We start from the raw sequence: 19,726 nt of genomic DNA, 5'->3' as shown, positions 1-19,726 counted from the left end.
TCTGATAGTTTGCAGACATATTAGACCAGATTTTTATTGTTGTCAATTTTCAGTCTTACAGTCTCCTAATGGAAACAAAAGATGTTTGACCATAGGGTATATCCTCCTTAACTACAGCTAAACCTTATAAGGGATGATTTATTTCCTTTAAGCATGCACTAATGCATGGTTACATTTTGCTTTCCAAACTGGTTCAAAAGCTGAAATAGTAGTCCGATCAGTAAAATTTTACCTGATATCAAGAGTATAAACAGTATGTTCTCCAAGATATGTTTTCTCTCTCTTCTTTTCTCCCTCCTCCCATTACAAGAAAAGATTCCTTCTTCAAGGTATTTAATGCATTTAATCACCATAATTTTTGCACAGATGTTTCTTGGTGTTTGCAGGTTTTCTGTGTATTTTTATATTACAAAGGAGCCAGCCACTGCAATACCTCAAACTCTGACAAGCAAATAGATAATCAAGAAGACAAATGACTTCTTTTGTGCTCCATAGCTCTTGTATTAATTTTCATTTTCTTTCTCATACAAAATATCGAAAATACTGTTTAGCACGAAATAGCATTCCAGTTCTAAGTTACAATGGGGCTGCGTGAAATCTGAAATCATACAAAGAAAATCGTAATTTTCTCTTTTAAGAAATGTCCTGGTTCTCCCTAACATAGCCCTTGCTTGGATGCTGGCTTAGGACAGAATGTAGCTGGATAGCCTCCTGCACAATGTTCATAATAATAGATGTCAATTCATTTCAATGGGGCTGGTGTATAACAAATTCCCTGTGGGTTCGGCACTCAGAAATGGCCCAGAGAAGGTTATTTTCATATGAGGGTTAAATATTCTAATAACCTTCCCTTAAGTCAGGACCTATCCATTATTCAAATAGTACTTGTTTTACTGCTTTATTGTACTATCAAAATGTGATGGCAAAAATACCCTGTTTCCCTGAAAATAAGACCTAACCTGAAAATAATCCCTACTATGATTTTTCGGGCTGCTTTTAATATAAGCCCTACCCCAAAAATAAGCCCTAGTTAAGTGAAAGCCCACCATCGTGCAGCAACCAGAAGAAGATGACATGACTGTATTTGAATAAATGTAGATTGTACATGAAAAAAAAATAAAGCATCCCCTGAAAATAAGCCCTAATGTGTTTCTTGGAGCAAAAATTAATATAAGACCCTGTCTTATTTTCGGGAAAACACGGTATATAGGGCTAAATCTCATTTAATTTCTACCAAAGCAGACCAAACCTGTTGTATGAATGGGACTTGTTCAGCCAACATCTAAGTCCCATTGATTCAATGGGCTGATTCTAGTTGGCTCTAACAACTGAATTTAGCCTGCATAGTCCAATTCAGCAATTTCTCTTTAAACTCGCTGATTTTAACCCAGAGTTAGGCATGCTGAGCATTCACCCTGACCTACTGAAATCTATGGGACTTGAGTTAGTCAGGCCCAAACTCCATATCTCTTATTTTACTGGTCTATTTTAAGCAAAGGAGGTCTGGTCTAGCTCTAATCCAGTGTGTGTATGGTTTCTTTGTCCACATTAGGTAGAAAAATGGATAGACAGGTCAACATAATCTTCCTATAGAAATTGTACTATTACTAACAACATCAACAACAAAAACAACAACAACACTCTTGTTGCTTCTGACCTATCGCTCCTATGACCTCCATGCTGCTTTTCACAATCCCAGAACTCTGCAGCAACTTCTCAAAGCCAGGAGACCAAGTAGAACAAGCACCTTCTAGGTTGCAAACAATACAGATGATGATCCAAGCCCCCTTTGAATCAATGTCATTTATATTGCAGTTGTATAGAATAAATTAAAGGATGCCACAATGCTGTGATTCTAAGTACACTTTCATGGAAGTAACAGGGAAATGGATCTTTACACTAAGTGCAGTCCTCATGAGGTGACGTGGGACAGCAGTGGCATTGAACACAGAGGCACATCACTTAAGAGAGTTGTGATATTATTTTGTATTACCCTTGTCTGATTTCTCCTCCTCAGTGAGTCAATGCTGGAGGAAGTATGTGAATCAAACTTTTGCTTTGGTGTGTTATTGTCCTTATATGCAAAAGAGGGCTTGAGGAAAGTACATGAATCCATCGAGGACTCTGTTGTTTTGTTTATATCACCTATTAATGGCAAATCTGAATGGGTGGCTTCTTTCTTTCTTTCTTTCTTTCTTTCTTTCTTTCTTTCTTTCTTTCTTTCTTTCTTTCTTTCTTTTTCCTTATGAAAAGGAGTTTGAATTTTGCAAAAAAAAAGAAAAGAAAAGAAAAAGAAAAAGGTCAGTATCCCTATCACATTAGCTAAATTCCCATTGCAGCTGGTATTTCTGTCTTTCCAGGGATACACCAAGGCATTCCCTCTCCTACACATCCAGACAAAACTTTAAAAGCATATACTGGTAAGAATGTAGCTTCTATAGAACCAAATCAAAGCAGGAGAGTGTGAATAGAATTTAGGGTGGAGACTTCAATAGACCTTAAAAGTTCACAAGCATTGAAAAGCAGTCAGAAGCTGAGAAAAATGTGAGAATTATACTGAAAAAATCATTAATCACTTCTTTTCTCCAAATACTTACCCTTTTCCTATTGTTATTCCAACAGCAAACCTCCACAGACCTTCTGCAAAGAAAAAAGAAAACCCGGGAGCCTCAAATTTTTTAAAATATCTTCAAGGGGAACATACACACACACAAAACACACACATGTATGTGTGCATGTGCATAGGTATACACAACGACACACAAAGTGGAATATTTGTCCTTTTCCTTTTTTGTGAAATGGAAGACTCTGCTCCTGACATGAATACCATCTTTAAGCATCTGGACAGTAATCATGGGCAGCTAAGAAGGTAAAACCTTTTTTCAAAGACTTGGCTTGTTAGTTTGAAATTGTATATTGCTTCACTTTTTAAATCAACCAGGTGGGGGCAACATCTGTGAAGCCCAGCATGTTTAGTTACTTGAAATAAATCCCACTGAGTTAAATGGTCTTACTCTCAAGTAAGTGTCTGTAGACTTGTACTCTTAGATGAGTTTCCAGCGATGCGGCATTTTTAGTTGGGGCTGGGGGGAAAAAGAAAGAAAGGAAAGCGCGAGGGAGACATTTTGCTAATATAAGAAAGCCTTTAAAAAGGAATTTAGATTACGTTTTTATTTTTTGATGTGGCTTGTATAGTGGAACTTTGCAGCCTAGATTTATTAAGATAATATTGGTGTTGGTGGCACTAAGGTGAAAAGGAGCTAAAGGCCATTTATTCTGCAAATACTTTTTCTTTTCTTTTTCTAATTTCCTTTCCTCCCCCCCACCCCACCCCGCATGGATTCCCCATAGTTGGAACATTCAGCGCATTGCTGTTCCAGAGCTCTTTATCCCATTGAATAATATAAAGCTAGTATGATGTATCTCATAATAGTAATTAGAAAAGAGAAAGTGTGGCTAGTGAATTTCTGGTAAAACTTGTATAGTGTTGGTGTGTGGGTTTTTTTTTTTTTTGAACGTTTTTCAACAGAAGTATGAGTGACAGGTTCTATCTACCTGATTTTAGAATGGGAAATGGTTATATTAAACGAAATTGAGTGAAAAAATCTGTCCGGCTTCAGAGTGAGCACGGAGTTCATCCAAGGGACACGTTTTCTAAACGATTAGCTTGGCATTACAGCTACAGAATGACCCCACAAAACCCCTTGACCTTTCTAAGACTGGACATTGTGCTTTGTACTATTGCTCACCCAGAAGCAGGGGTGGGCTAAAGCCAACTCCCGAGACAAACATGAACGAAAATACCAGGGCAAAACATGAGCGCCAACCACTCTTGTATGGCAAAAGACGACCGCTGTGTTGCCCCTCCTCCCCATCTAGGAGCGCCCGTTTGAGCCACTTGGTTTGTTTCCTTTCCATTCTTGATTATAGTATTGGAAGTTGCTTTTAGGATGGCTTCTGTCGCTGTTAATTTCCTTTGTTTATTTAAGGGCTCAGTCCCTCAGGAAGTTCTCCCGTGAAGCCTCAATGGAAACGGTTGGAAAGTCTGATGGATACTTGTGTTGATGCAAATGTGCAATTATCATATTTTGGTCTACTCAGATTTTATTTTGATGGTTACAATTCCTTTGCCCCAAAGCACGCTGGGTATTATTATTTTCAATCAGCAACAGCAGCAATAGAAGTTGTAGTGGTAGCGGCAGCAGTGGTAGTGCTAGTGGTAAGCTCACCACGCCTTATTTGCTCCTTGTCTTCCTTTTTCCTGAGAGAACAATGGGGCTCTTGGATGTGTGTGTGTGTGGTATGCTTGTGTACGGGGTGGGTGGATAAGTGTGCATGCATGAGTGTGTGTGGTGTTAAGGTTCCCTTTGGAAAGAATGGTTTTGAACTTGGTTGATTTGGACAACGCCTCGTTTTTCTGGAAGATGAAATGGGGAGGGGGGGGGGACAGACTGGCATTTATCCGTTTCTTAGTTTCTTTCTTATCTTTCTTCCGCAAATTCTCTTCATTCTCTATTCAGCACCCCCAAATATATTTCCACAGCTAGCCACCCTCCCCGTGATATTATATGTTTAAAGGCTCTGTGGGTAGGCAAAGGGTCTGTGGAAAAGACGCTGCTGGGTATCTTGTAGTTTGTGTTTGGACTGCTCTCCTCAGCAGGAAAGAAGGAAACCTTAATTTGGGTAAAATGGCTGTCGTGCCCATCTCCTGTTGTTCTTGCCTTATAGCTTGTGGAGCCTTCAAATTCATTAAGCTTCTTCATCAAAGAAATGCATTCTTCATGTCATACAGTAATTTAGGCCTCAACCTGGTTGCTAGGCCCACTGGAGCAATGGGATTCATCAAAATGTCCCTTTGCAATTGTTTGAATGGGTCTACTCTAGCTAGGCCTTGCAGTTGGATCCAGACTTTAAGGGTGAGCCTGGTTTTACCAAAAAAAAAAGGGGGGGTGGAATTAAGTCTGTATGGAGTCACCTAGGAGTTAAGTTCTGCTGAAAAACAATGGGTTTCATTTTTAACTAGACATGGGTTGCACCACCCATGCTGAAAAACAGCTTTCTTCCCATTTGCATTCAGATGGAGTGAAACTACAGCCCTTAATGCCAGTGGGTGAGTTGATATGGCCCACAGAAAGGACCAAGGACTGCATTTTTAGAACAGAAAACATTTCATCAGCATCTCCAAACCAGTTAAGCCAGTGCCCTATAAAAAAGAAAGGCAGCAATGCTAAAAGGGATTCTAATTTGTACAGTTCAACATAAATGATTTGTGGATCAGTTGGTTTGAGTTGGCCAAATAGACAGATAGATAAGGTCACCTTTTGTACTGTTTGCTCTGGATTTGCCACTGGATATAAGCACCAAAGGACAGGACGCCCTTCACTGATCACTACCGCTGATGTGCCTAGGTCTTCATTGTAAGGAAGCTCAGGTTCCAAATAAGAGAGCAATTGCAGTAAAGCAAGACAGAAAGATTTGCCTTCCTCCCTTTTCTCCTTCACTTTCTTTTAAACGGAAGGCAAATGGAACAACAGTGGATGCTTGACAATTGAATGCATAGGAAGAGGCACCCAGATGAGCAAGTAGAGGTAGAATATTGCATATGCATTTAGCATCTCCCACCCACTCCTTCTTTCTGTGGCTCACCTTCTTTGTCAGGCACAAAATGTATATATTGTGACTGTAGGGGATCCAGGAAGTTTTTATACAACTCAAAACACAACACTGTTGCAGAGTAAGCACAGGTGCTTCTATATATTCATTTTTATGCAAAGAAATGTGTGCAGCACAGCATGTGTGAAAAGGCTGTGGGCTTTTGCATCATTTAGAAGTGCCTGCACCTGCTCTGTGCTCTACAACTGTGTTGTATTTTGCCTTGCATGAGAACTTCCTAAGTCCCCTTCAGTCACAAGTATTTCTAGTCCGCCTGGCTAAAAGTGCGACTATTCTCTGGGGAGGAGGACAAAAGTAGTCTGTCCATGCTCTGAGGCACTATTCCTAGTCTCACTTCTCACTCTATCAGCCTTTCGCATCTGCTCTTCTCCAGCTGTGCTGAAGGACTAATCCCATCACTCATGCTGTTCGGGGATGGCAAGTGTTGTTGTGCAACATATATATAGAGCTTGGAGAAAGCTGTAGTATTTCTATGTATTGTGACTACTATTTGCTAGAGTACAGTATGTTTAATAATTTTTGCCCATCTCGTTCTCTCTCCAATTAGAGACATTTGCTCCGAACTTAACTGCGCAGACCGAACAACCACAAACACAGCCAAACACCCCCATGCTCCTGCGCGCAAACTACTCGGATCTATGTCACAGTCCCACTGGCTTTTTTCCCTTTCTTCCTCCTCCTTCCCCCCCCCCCCTGTAAACGTCCCTTTCAGCGACAGGAGAAAGAGGCGGGGAGATTTGGCTGGCCGAGGAGCGCAGTTTGGGAGCGTTCTCAGTTTGATCGGTAGCCCCCCTGACAGATTTATGATCCCCAATAAAACCGGCGTGTTTAAATTCGTAAATCAATCTGCCTTTCCCACTATATAAACGTTCATTTTATCTTGAGAGAGAAAAACCCCTCTCGGTTTCTCGCACCTACCAGGGTGAAGCGAGGCGCTTCCTTTCCTTTGAACTATAGAAGACAGAAACATCTTTTTAAATCAAAGTTGCTCTTTCTTAAAAAGTGAGAGGAGAGGGAGGGGGGCGCAGAGGGATTTTTGTTTCCTTTGCAACTCACTGGATTATAGGCATGTTTTCTTTCTTCTTCTTCTTCTTCCTTTCATTTCTTTCTTCCTAAAGAAAGGCGTCTTTTAATCTTTCATTTTCAACATGTCTCTCCCCCCCCACAGAATTCTTTTTAAGCAAAATGTATCGGAGCAATCTGTAGGCTTGGACGACTTATTTTTGAGTGGTTTTGTTTCTTTTCCATTTTCCTCCCATCTCTGTGTGGGTCTGTGTTTAAATCAGGGTGTTCCACTCGTTCTCCCACCCACCCCTGCACAGAAAAATCTTTTTCGGGGACAGCGCCTCCTGAGTTCGAAGAATACTTGAAGCGAGTCCTCCTATTGTCCTTTGTTACCTCTTACTTGGTTTCCAGTCGTTACAAACACCTTCTGGGGAAGGAAATCCTATTGACTGCAATGGGATTTCCTTCAAGGTAGCAAAGCATTCAAGATGCGATACAACTGGAAAAGCGATCTGTGGGATTTGTGCTTGGGAACTGCCTTCAAGGGAGCTTTCTTGGCGATACATTCATAAGAAAGCCTTACATATTTACTCAGTTGGCAAAACTGCTTTGGTTGATTTTCCTGGAAGTTACCTTTAAGTCAGGGAAAGTAAGCTTGCAGGCATTTAACTGGTGAGAAGGGTTTTTGTTGTTGTCCTTGTCATGCTTTCACTTCAGAATGCCGAGATTCGGATCTGAGGAATGAACGGTTTACCTTTCCTGGCAGTTCTAGGTTAGGGATATGATATTTTAAAACAAGAATCATAATCCAGGGAAGAAAAAATGGTATCTTCTTTATATACATATATAAAATATAAAACAACGGTTAGGTTAAGAGCCACATTAGGGTAGTTCTGTATTTTCAGAGGCTGAACCACCCATTCCTCCCCAGCCATTTTCTAGAGGTTCCCTTTTGTTACTGCTTCGTAATACCTGTTTAAAATCTTTCCTCTGGCAAAATAATTATTGTGGGCTTTACATTTCTCAAAAGACAGGTAGAAACAGGAGACAGAAACAAAAAGAACCCAGTTGTCAAAGTAGTAGCCAGATGTGCTTTACACACACACACACACACACACACACACACACACACACACACACACACACACACACACACACACACACACACACACACTTTCTGAGAAAGACAAGCCTTCCGTTCGGAGCTCAGCCTCATCTATCCACCCCAGCACGCCATTGTTTGATTTGATTTTACAACCTATTTAAGTCGCTGCCTCAGAGGCCCTTATCAGTTCCATTGTTTGGAGAAGCAACGCCACAGCTCTGTTATCACCTGAAAAATAAGGATGCAAGTGTACTTTCCCTTCCCCCACCCCTGCAATAGCCATAACCACACATAAAACACAACTAACCTGCCCTTCCATTTATTCCCCATTTGTGCGTATGACAGGAACATTTTGGTCTATTTGCGCAAGCATATATATGATGTTTTCGGCAGAGGGATCAGTCGTTATACAGCGTCCTCCAGGTAAAAAGAGTTTCTCTGTTGAGCATTAGAATAATAGTTTCCAGATTTTCCTTAGGACGCCAGCGATTGAACTCACTATTCCTTCAGATTCTGCGGCTCTTAACCTAACCGCTGTTCTTGCTTTCCTTGACCTACTGCCGAACATACCTGTCGTACTTCCTATTAGTTTCACAGATGAGTAGAAGAAAGCCAAGAGACTGGGGATTGTAACGAACTGGAGGAGTAAAGAGAGAGAAAGTGGTTGAAATTAAAAATTAAGGGAACAGAAAATGAAGATCGAACCAGGACAGAGCAACATACATAGAGGATCCCATGGAAATATAATGCTTTCTAAAAACCTTCAGCAAACTAGCCTAATCTCTGTAAATATTGTAGGCTGAAGAAAGTTAGGCACTTTGGCTGTGTTTAAGCTAACAAAATCTCAGCACAGGTATGAATGAACATATTTCATTATAACCTTTCTCGTCTTTCTAAGCAAGCTTCAGTAGATGCTTTATCCTCTTAGATTACTTGCAAAAATCCATGCAAGATGGCTGTATCTATGTCCATAGATGCCCCCCCACGCGCATGTGTGTGTGTGTGTGTGTGTGTGTGTGTGTGTGTGTGCATATATATATATATAAACAAAAGTTGGTGTGTGTGCATGCGCGCGCACATACATACACACACAAAGTTCCAGCGTTCCAGTGGAAGGTCACGGTGGCCCTCTTTGTGGATAGGAAAAAGAGAGAGAAAGAAAGAAAGAAGCCCCCCACCCCCTCCCCAAGTCACGTGATTCATTAAATAATTAATGCAGAGGTTGCAGAATAGATATGTATTCGTCAGGAAAATCGCAGACATGGTCTCCTTGTGTCTGACGTGAAATTCAACTGTCCTTAAAAAAAACCCCTCTCTCTCTGTCTCTCATGCACACGCACACACACACACGCACACTCATAAGACTGTTCCAAGAGGTGGGGGGAGAGAGAGCGAGTGTGTGTGTGCGAGAGAGGGACTATGTGTGTGTAAGAGAGAGAGAGAGAGAGAGAGAGAGAGAGAGAGAGAGCTGCAATAAAACATTTCTCAGGAAGGAAGGAGCCACGCCGAGGGCTGGACTTATTGTAAGTAGCGGGAGATCCCTTCTTGCCTCCCAGTCTGTATGTCCATGTAAATTTATTGTTTGTTATTAATGTTATTGTCGTAAAATGTGACAAATAGCCATCTTCATTTTCTCCCATTTCTCTTCACCCTGTGGTGGTGTGTATATTTATACCCACCCAGGCATCTCTCTCTCTCTCTCTCTCTGTGCCATATATATATGGTGTGTTTGAGGGCGCATATAGGTGTGTATCTCTCTCTGTCTCTCTGTCTCTCTCTGTCTCTCTGTCTCTCTCTCTCTCTCTCTCTATATATATATATATATATAGTATCTCCTCAAACCTTTTCTCTCCCTCCTTTCTGTCTCTTGATTTATTACAATAAACATGTCAACACCACTCCCAGCAACAGACCTTCTCCCATTGTATGCGTGTGTGTCTTTGGGAGAGAGAGTTGTGTTGTTTATGGCACCGTCCGAGATAAATCATTTCTCAAACGAAAATGATGTGTGATCTTTCAAAACTCTCTCTCTCTCTCTCTCCTTCTCTCTCCCTCTCTCTCCCTCTTTCTCTTTCTCTTTCTCTCTTCCCCTCCTTCCCTAGAGTTGATTATTTAAGACAATTCACTGTAATAGATCAAAACCTAATGTGAAACTCTATAGCTAGGGGTCTTAAATTAAAGCATCTGTGATTACCAATTAAGGAGAGATTTGTATAAATTTTGAGCTACCCAGGAACCGTGAAAAGATAATATTAAAGTAGAGGAGAAAAATCTTGGAGCCAATTAAAAAAACAACAACCCAAGAATAGCAGATAGTAGAAAAGGCGAAGATTCTTTCTGCAAACGTCTGGTTTCGGCTGGTCCTCTATGTACAAAAACTAGGGCACCATCCACCGGGAGGTTTTCCTGGTTGAGCTTTTGCGGAGCTTCCGTTTATTTCGACGGGATCCTGCGCTTTCGAACTTTTCGGTGGATTCTGCCCCAAGCTCTTTCAGAAACACGTGCGGAAAAGCTAGATAAGAGTGATTTACAGCGCCAAAATAACGACAGAATAACTCCCTTCAGCAAAGAACAATGGCGAAGCGGCCAGAACAACTAACTAAATCGGCAGTGTGCAAAGAACTGCACCTAAGGGGAAAAGGTTGGGAGGACCAGTTTAGTTTCTTTGAAAGGAGCCGAGAGCGTGTGTGTGTGTGTGTGTCTGTGCGTGTGCTTTGTTGAGGTTACTTCAGAACAATAGATGCCACTTTCCAAAACTGTGGTAGACATCCGGGGAGAAGAGAACAATAGAACACCCAGCAGGAAATTCGGGGGACCTCCCCTACACCTTATGATTAACAAATGATGGACTTGTCCGAAATCGAAATGCCTGTTGTTGATGTTGTTGCTGTTGTTGTTGTTGCTTCTTCTTCTTCTTCTTCTTCTTCTTCTTCTTCTTCTTCTTCTTCTTCTTCTTCTTCTTCTTCTTCTTCTTCTTCTTCTTCTTCCCATATTTTCCTTTTTGCATTCTCTACGGGCGACTTTAGCGAAGAGTCAAGAGCAGGGTTGTGTATTCCATTGTAAGGATGAATTTCAGTAAAGGCAGGATGCTGTGGGTCGGGTAGACACTTTATGGTCTGACTTAGAAAAGTCACAGAAAAGTCGAACTCGGATGAATGAATGGGCAGGCAAACAAGATTCCTTATGAGAAACTTTCATAGCTTAGCAGATCAAAGGATCTTTCCCATAAATTCCAAAGATTTGGTTCGACTTTTTACCTGCATCTGTTGCAATGGAAAAGTTGGCGTTGACTGACGCTCTAATCCTTTACGTCTGTCCGGCAGTAAGACCCATGGAACGCAACAGGACTTACTTCGGAGGAGACATGCATAAGATTGCAGGTTTACTGTTCTTCTTCTGGAGGTGGAGGGGGCTCGATTTAGCGGTTCGGTTCTAAAACTCTTGGAATTTGTGTGCTACTTTGTCCGCATTGCTTTGCTTTGCTTTGGGGGCGATAGAAATCTCCGTTGGGGGGGTGGGCAGCGCAAAGACTCCAGCACCTCAGGAAGGCAAGGAGGTCAAAAGAGGACGTTAGTCGACAGCGCGGTCCTTGGAGGCGTCGGCTCCTGAGTGAGAATCGGGAGGCCCGGGAGAGTTAAGATGCCCTGTAAGGAAAGGCGCTCCGGGAGCGAAGGGCGGCTGAGGCTGCCCTCTTTAAAATGCAGACAAAAAAAAAAGACGAATGAGGAATATCCAGGACAGGTTAGAAAGTGGGCAATCCCAGTCAGTTACGTTACGGCTTGCCAGTTGATTCGAGAAAGCGACCGGACTCAAAAAAAGATAAAACGAAGAAGGTGAAAGTCAGACTGGGCGGAGTTTTGTTTTTTCAGGGAGAAACAATATCGCAACAACTTGAGACACGCCAAGAAGGGAACGGGGCTGACAGGCAAACGGGAGGGGAAGATGAAAAGGTTCGCCTGGCTGGCTTCGCAGAAGACCCAGCGAGCCCGGGGTCTCCTCTGCTCCTTGGCGGAGTTTTAACACCGCCCCGAGTGATGCTATTTTACTCTGTCTGCTAGTGTAAACCTTCATGTAGTGCAATTAGACCAACACGGTGACTTTCATTAAATATGAATGGCGAGGAAGAGGGAGCTTCAAAGAGCCCAGGGAAAGCCGGGGTGGGGGGTGGGGGGTGGGGGGTGGGAGGCCGGTCGGCCGGCCTGATTTGTTCGAAGCTCTTTCATCTTTCCTTCGCAAAATATTTCAACCGAAGCTTTTCATCTTTTCCTTTTGTCTTCTATAACATCTAAGAAAATATGCTAGAGACGAGGGGAGGAAGGCGAGAGAGGGAGAGAAAGAAGAGGGTTGGCCAAAGGAGAACTACAAAGAAGGAAGGAAGGAAGGAAGGATATTCGTTGCAATTCTATACCCACTTCTTATTTGTGTGGAAGCAATCCAGTGGCCCTTCTCCAGCCGATCAGGCCACAGTGTGCTGTGGTTGCCTAGGGGGTCCCCAAACCCTAACCCGGAAATTGTTCATAGTCCCCACGTTCTTCGGGGAAGCTTTTTCCGTGTCTCCCTGTACCCACTTACTTGGAAGGCAGGAAGCCTCACTGAAATCAAAGGGACTTGCTTTTAAGTGGACATGCAAGAGACAACTCTGTCAATCCACCCAATTGTCTTAAAAGGGGATAGGATAGAATTTAAACCCCGCTTTGTTCACCTCTTTGGTTGCCATTTCTTAGCATTTGGGCTCCTACAGGGGTAGTTTCTGGGCGGAATCTTGAGTCTTTCCCCACCCCCACCCCCGGCCTTCCCTTCAAATGAAGGATGATCGAATTCTGTAATACAGGAGTCAGGGCACCGGATCCCTTTCCTGAACCATTGTGGCAGATCCGAGCTCCGTCAATGGGTTCTGATACAACTGAAAAAATTTGACGAAGATTAGAGAGAAGTGCGGGAGGCAATGAGAGCCAAATTGTGTTTTAGAGGCATGTCCTTGAGAGAAACGCTCTCTAGATTCATGAGGAATATTAACATGGCGTTTATGAGATGGTGGAAGGAAAGTGAGGGCTTCTGTACCAACGGAATTTGTGAGGGCTTGGGTATACCCACAAACATATATACCAGTAGGACATGCTTTTAGTTTCCAGGGTGGCTTCTAGCTAAGTAAGCAGAAATAGTGAAATTGGCGGGTAATTCAAGTCTCATTGATTTCATTAGCTCTCCTCCAAATATAGCCAAGTGTGGAGTCAATGGAAGCGATTTTCTTTCCAAATGAAAGAGTCCTCTTGGCCTCTGAAGAAGGTCCTCTTCCTTTGGAATGGGGCTGGCACAGAAAAACTGCCTCTCGGTTTGTGCCCAAAGGGTTTAAGGTGGGGTGTTAAGGGTGGAAGATACTGGTTGTGTTTCCTTTATGTGCAGAAGGTACCAAAAAACAAAACAAAACAAAACAAAACGGGGGAGGGTACAGTGCCTGGCACAATATGTGATGATGAGGACAACAATATTAGCAGCAATAGAAACAGTGATGTTGTTGTTTTGTACAAGTCACTCTCCTTGCCTATCAATTCTTCCTCTTCAAAACATCCCTCCCACACCTATTTCTTCCTCTGTCTTTGTCTTTTTTTCTTTCCTTCTCATTCTTTCTCCTTTATTTTCTGTCTTTTTTTTTTTTAAAGCCCCCCTCTACTTTCCAGGTAGAATACTACCTTGTATTGTTTTGGATATCCCCCTCCCTCCAAAGAAGTCCACACCAGGGCCGCTTCCCTTTAATCTGGGTTTTTGTATCTGCTGACCACCCAGCTTCATTAAATCATAACAATTTCCCCATTTGTGTTCATTATCGGTTTCTGCATCGATTGGGTTAATATAATAACTTTGCTGCTGGGCTACTTCTCTACAAGCTATAACAGAGTGTGCAAAATCATTACCATTTTCATTTGTATTATGTGCATATTTCTTTATTAACTTGGTTGATCTCCAATACTGCAGAAAATTACCAATACTGTTACAGATGATAAACACAGAAACAAGATAAGTAATATTTTAAACACTACATACTTTGATATACTTTATTGATTTCTCCTACTACTCACAACACACGCATGCACACTTCCAAATGGCTTGTTGCTTTCAGAGTTAGTTACTAGTTTGTTTTCCATTCATTGCCATGACAGAAGCCAAATTTGTTAACAAAATTGTTATAAGTCATCCTATTGTCCAGTAGAGGAATGGGTTTATTCTTATAGTTTCATTCCAGTATTTTCCCTCAGAATGTGTTTCTTTTTTCTAAAGTGAAATCATAAAGGCCACAAATGCAAATGATTTTCCTGCCATATATATGCATCCCTCTGGGAGGATGTGTCATTGAAGTCAGTGGGACTTTTTCTGGCTAGATATACATAGGAATACATTATAAGATTACAGTCCTGTGCACATCTAAGCATGCTCAACCCCTCTACATTAAACACTTTGATGTATATTTCAGAATAAGCATGTACAGGTTGGCATTTTAATGAAATCCCTTATACTGTGTATTTTGTGTAGTTTGTCCCCATTATATTAAGGCAACTGCAATTTCATTAATTTATTTTTCTGTGTGCACTAAACTCAGCAAGAGGAGCAGGATATTGCCTGCTCTTTCCCAAGTCTTCTAACCAAGACCTAGTAACACAACTTGGAAAGTAAAAAAGAGCAGCCTCTTTATATATATATATAGGCTAGATAATCCTGCTTATTATCCTTTTCTTCATTTTCCACTGTTTTCATATCCAGACTAGAGTAACTGATCCTACAAAAGAATCAATGTGGGTTTAGTGCTTAGACTGCAGGACTAAGATTGTGGAGATCCAGGTTCATGACTTCATCATAGTTTAATCAGTTATACAAAAGTGCAGGGTTAAGGTCAAGAGTAAATAATTCAATAACAGCTTGTTGAACACCTTGCCATAGAAAGGAAATTCTGGAAGTCACTACCTCCAGAAAGAGTGAGAGTTGAAAGAAGGCTGTTGTGAGGGGGACAGCCTCCTTTACATTTTCTAAGACTGTAATTTCTCTCCCAAATAAGGCAGTGGAAGAAGTTACATGGAGGTTAATTGCTGAGGGTTCTGTTTGTGCACCTGATGTAAGTCTATTTATCCTAACTCATTATTTGCAAGGTTGTTTTTAAAAATAAAGGCTTCTTTTAGCCTGGGGCAATTTCAATCAAATTAGAAGTGTCAAGGAACATTTCTACACCTTAAGATCCTCTATCCTACCCTTGATCTTAGAAGGCTCCATTCCTCATCACTAACAAATTACCCCCCATAACAAAAGAAGGACATTTAGACATGCCTTCAGCATTTCTCCAATGCCAAAGGCAGAAGCAGGAACAAAGGAGTGGGTGGTGTGGACTTCACCTATGGTTTAAACCTCTTACAAAGCTATCCCGCTATTTGTGTTCACAAATGAATGTTGCCAGTATCAGATAGATGCTAGGTGAGGAAAGTGGACTTAGAAAGTCATTATTCTTGCAACCAGCTCCCTTGAAGATTAACTAAACCAAATGCAAATTAAATAAACAACCTAGAGACTTTGATTATAAACACACAAGAAAAACATTTTGTTCATTTATTCACATATTTTGCAAGTAAAAAAAAACCCTCATGAAGATCAAGAGGGCTTACTTCCAAATAGCAGCGCAGCCTCGGAAAGATCTATTCATGAGTAAAGTCGCCATGAGTTCATTGGGAGGTGGCCTCCAACCCGATTACCTTCCAGTGTAGTGGCACATTTACTAGTTTGTTCAATGGTTTGTATGTATGTGTTGATGGGTAAGAGATTTCATATTAATAAAGATCCTTACATTCAAGAAGGACCACATAATTAAAATTCTAGGGTTTAGAAGGGGGAGACCATATACTCCTTGTTGTATGAGGTCATTCATTCCAATTTAACAATGTTGTAGCATAGGACAACAGACTACTCCTCATAAATCCATTTGGCATCATGCAACATTTTTGCAGCACATATATCACTCCACCCACATCAATGGAACTTACTTCTAAGTAATTTTCAAAAGGTTAGACATCATCCCATGCAATCTTATATAGGTCTACTCAGAAGTAAGCCTTATTGCGTTCAGCAGGATTGCCTTCCAGGTAAGTTGATTATGCTCTTCACCTTCAGAAGTGCCTTTTAGAAGTGCTGAGGGCTGCAAGATATTGGTAAGCAGTTAGAAATATATTTGTTTTACTTTATATCACAGTTTCATAATAAATATTATGATTCATTTTATTATACCTTGAATAAAAGTTTAGTGCAGTTCAGATTTCATTAAATGTAAATTTAGGGTGTTGTGGTATTAAGAAACAATTAACAAAACCTTAAATTGAGCTGTAAGGCTATGTTTCTAAATATGCTGGGACCAATCCACTGGGTATATCTCTAACATGTGAAGCACAGAGATATTTTCTCAGGATACCTCCCAGCTATATTTTTCCCTTAATCCATCATGATTGGGGTGGCTTTACAAAAAATGCTCACAGAAATAACTGAAGCTCATTTTTTGCTAATGAGTTTAAACAGTATTTGGTCATACTTTGAGTAGGTCCACTGAAATTAGTAAAACTTTATTCAGTCATGATTAACTTAAACCCCATTAATTTCAACAAATCCTCATGAACTATGACTAAATATGAAACCAGCCCAAAGTTTTGAAAATTGGGTAGTAACTGATCATAATCTTGTTAAAATTAGTTAAAAGATAGAATAATAAATCTTATTTCTAGAACACTGGGATTTTTTTAAAAGTCTCATAGAACTAAAGTAGGCAGTCTTAGCAATATATTCATCTTGACTAGCATTCATTAAAAATAAATAATGAAAGAAAGAAGCTAAGCGAGAGAAGGAGGGGAAAAGCCCATTCTTTTTAGAGGAACAATCAAAGGATTAGAATCAATTATTCATTCCCCTTACTCTGTGGATGTTTTGTTTAAGGAAAAAAGCTAACAATAATAGCAAAAATATTAATGCCTGACTACTATTATCCAGTTTAGGTGCTTGCTAAAGGTGTAGTTTTACTACACCTAATATATATATACAGTATTAGGAAGTACAGTCCATCACGGAAAATACATTTTTCTGCTGAGTAAACCTCTGCAAGACCAAGCCGATAGACATATATGTCTGTTTTCCTCTTTCCTCATCATTTATCATAGGAGAATTTTCTCTGAGTAATATATACGAGAAATTGATTATATACATATATATCAACAATTCATTAATCAAAAGGCCTGGTATCATGTTAAGATTGAATAGGTTTCAAGTATGGATGCAATGCAAGGATTTCTAGCATTGGAAACTGAACATTGAAGCAACCTAGTCTTACAAAAAAGCAAAGAAGGGGGGGAGGTAGTCCTTTGTTAAAAGGCCAAAGCCCCCAAGCTCTTGTTTTTTAGACAGGATCCAGCGCCAGCTGCAGGCAGCTGTAGATAGCGTGAAGAGGACGGACAAGGTAGGCCCAGTTTTCCACGTGAATGAATTCCTTTGTCTCTGGCTTGCTGCCACCCGAAGGCTGCAAATCCTCAAGAACGACCACATAAACCAGTAGTTCAAGTAAACCCGTTTCAGGTCCGGTGAGACTTCACATATGATAGTTAAATAAAACCTGTTTGTGTTTTGTTTTTGTTTTTAAGAAAAAGAGCATGAACAAAGATGGGAGAGAAGAAGGGAGGTGAATGGAGAGTACCCTTGGTGGGAGGTGAAGGTGGATCACTAAATTCAAATAGTAATTGGGTGAGCCATGAGCGAGGAAGAAAGGAACACGGAGAAGATCGGAGAAATATTACCAGAGATATAAGTGACGGGTGGAATTAAAGTAGGAGAGGAAGATGGAATACTTTGTGCAAAAGTACCAGGACAGACAAAACAAGGGACAGAGGTTTTGTTAAAGACTACGTCAAAATGCCTCCCAAAGCCACTCCCGTTGCCTTACCTTTCCATGTCTAAACATGAACCCTAAGGTTTTTTTTTTGAACATGCCGATAATTAGAACACTTTATCTGAGTCTCTCTGGAAGAGATACTGTATCCGTCTCTAATAGGTAAGGCATGCAGACCTCATACACAAAGGTTCGACTCGGTTTTTCTTTCCTTCGATATAATTTTCTTCTTGTAAGGGACTCTTACCCACCCCAACTCCCAAAAAAGCAAGACAGACAGACAGACATATGGAATCAATTTCGTATCTCGACTTTGAGAAGCAGCCAATTCCTGCTGGCCTCTTAAAACCAACTTCCATTGGGTCCTCCTGTATCTGCCAGCCCTTGTCACTCAATAAGGTCCCCTTCTTGTAGCATTTTAAAGCTTTATAAAGAGAAACAGATACGCTTAGAAACGATCCGAACCGCCGCCCCCCCCCCCCGCCCGCCCGCCCGCCCGCCCGCCCGCTTTGGATGGAGACCGGGTGGGGTGGGGGTGGGGAGAGAAATTGTCAAGTTTTTAAACAAAATCCTTCCTATCTTCGGGTCGCTACTGATAGACATTTCCCTTGGTGTGTCGGAAATGACTGTATTTTTCCCCCTTTCAGTCAAACTGGAATCCAAGCACGCAAAAAAAAAAAATCTCAAAAAAAATCAAAGCCTTCTTGAGGTGGAAACCAAACCCCTAAAGCCACAAGACAAGACATTAGCTGCAAAATCTACCCGCTATACTCCCGTAGCTTTCTCCTCCTCCTCCTCCTCCTAAATCTGTTTGCTTCCACTTCTTCCGAACCTCTTGCGCAGCCTCCGCTCCGCCTGGTGAAGTCCTTTCCTTGAGAGACACCACAGGTAAGAGGGTTTGCTTTAAAAAGAGGAAGAAGAAAAAGAAGAAGAAGCGAAAGAAAGAAATTAAGCAACAATCCAAACCACTCGGCAACTTCGTCTGATCCTAGCATAGGAATTCCAGGGCTGCTGAGGTTTAATTAATAGCCGTGACAAACCTTGGAAAGTCGTCTATTGGTCGGCCTCAATTCTAGCTTTTAAGCACAGCCTTCCACCCCTCCCCAGAAAACAACCACCATCACCCCTCAGCCCCCAATCCTGCAGCCTGATTAAAAGAAGCTGTAACGGGTGATATCTTAAATAAGGCGTATTAACGATCTACTGATACTGCTTCATTAGGGGGTGTCCACTACAAGGGGAAAAAGAAGGAGGGAGGGAGGGGGGCAGGCAGGTTGCGTCCTCCAAAGTGCATGTTTGAACCAAACGAAATCTTCCGCCCCTCCCGGATCACATTTGTTGAAGGTTTAACGCCTCTGGGTTGTTTGAAAAGGAAAACTACAAACGCTTCTTTAAGGGAGGGAGCAGCCTGGTGTTAAAACAGAGAGATGTGATTTATGGCGTTGAGAAAGTTGTGTTTATTTGAGGTGGCTGCTGTCACGACCAGTCTTTTCCTAAAAGACCAAATCTGTATCCCTTCCTTCCCTTCTCCCCCGCCCCCCGCCCCGCCACATATAGATTCGTTCCTTTTGTGCTTGTGAGTTGTGGTTAGAAAACATCTTAACTGGAGGATGAAGTCAATAGGGTTGTTCTTTGCAGAACGAGGAAGGTAAAACGAAGTAGGCAGCGGCGCGGTTTTGCTTTAAAGGCCCGATTCTGGGTTTCAGATTTTGGGACGCCTTATCAGCTTATTTCCTCCAGTCGCCACATATACTATTGATGGTGCGGTTTGCCCACTGAATATTTGAGACTAAAGTCTTAGTCACAGGTAGCAGAACTTAAACGTCACCGAGTACCCTGGATCGAATTCCGATTTGGCCATATTTAGACTCGTGGAACTCAAATGTACGACTGTTTTCAGCATTGATTCCAATGAGTCTACTCTAAACAGGAGCAAATCTAGAGCCACTACACGGACCTATGCATCCCTTTTCGGAAGGAACTCCCATTGAATTCGGACGGTTGAACTCCCAGGTCATAGCGCATAAAATCGCAACTTAAAT

At 41.5% G+C, this 19,726-nt stretch overlaps 1 protein-coding gene across 9 annotated transcripts in view; it reads left to right on the top strand.

Moving 5' to 3' along the window:
• HOXB3 (homeobox B3) overlaps positions 1–19,726 on the top strand; it is an 86,205-nt gene that overhangs the window by 41,550 nt on the left and 24,929 nt on the right. For 7 of the 9 annotated variants that reach the window (XM_073004346.2, XM_073004343.2, XM_078377953.1 and 4 more), the window contains exon 2: positions 2,623–2,869. The gene's annotated coding sequence lies outside the window, so the exon portion shown is untranslated. Of the gene's footprint in view, positions 1–294; positions 2,421–2,622; positions 2,870–6,245; positions 9,307–19,726 lie in introns of those variants that run through there. The other 2 variants (XM_073004344.2, XM_073004347.2) reach the window with 2 other exon arrangements.

The sequence above is a fragment of the Pogona vitticeps genome, chromosome 6 (assembly GCF_051106095.1).
Source record: "Pogona vitticeps strain Pit_001003342236 chromosome 6, PviZW2.1, whole genome shotgun sequence".
Classification (NCBI taxonomy): Eukaryota; Metazoa; Chordata; class Lepidosauria; order Squamata; family Agamidae; genus Pogona; species Pogona vitticeps.
This window is presented reverse-complemented; position numbering and strand designations above follow the sequence as displayed.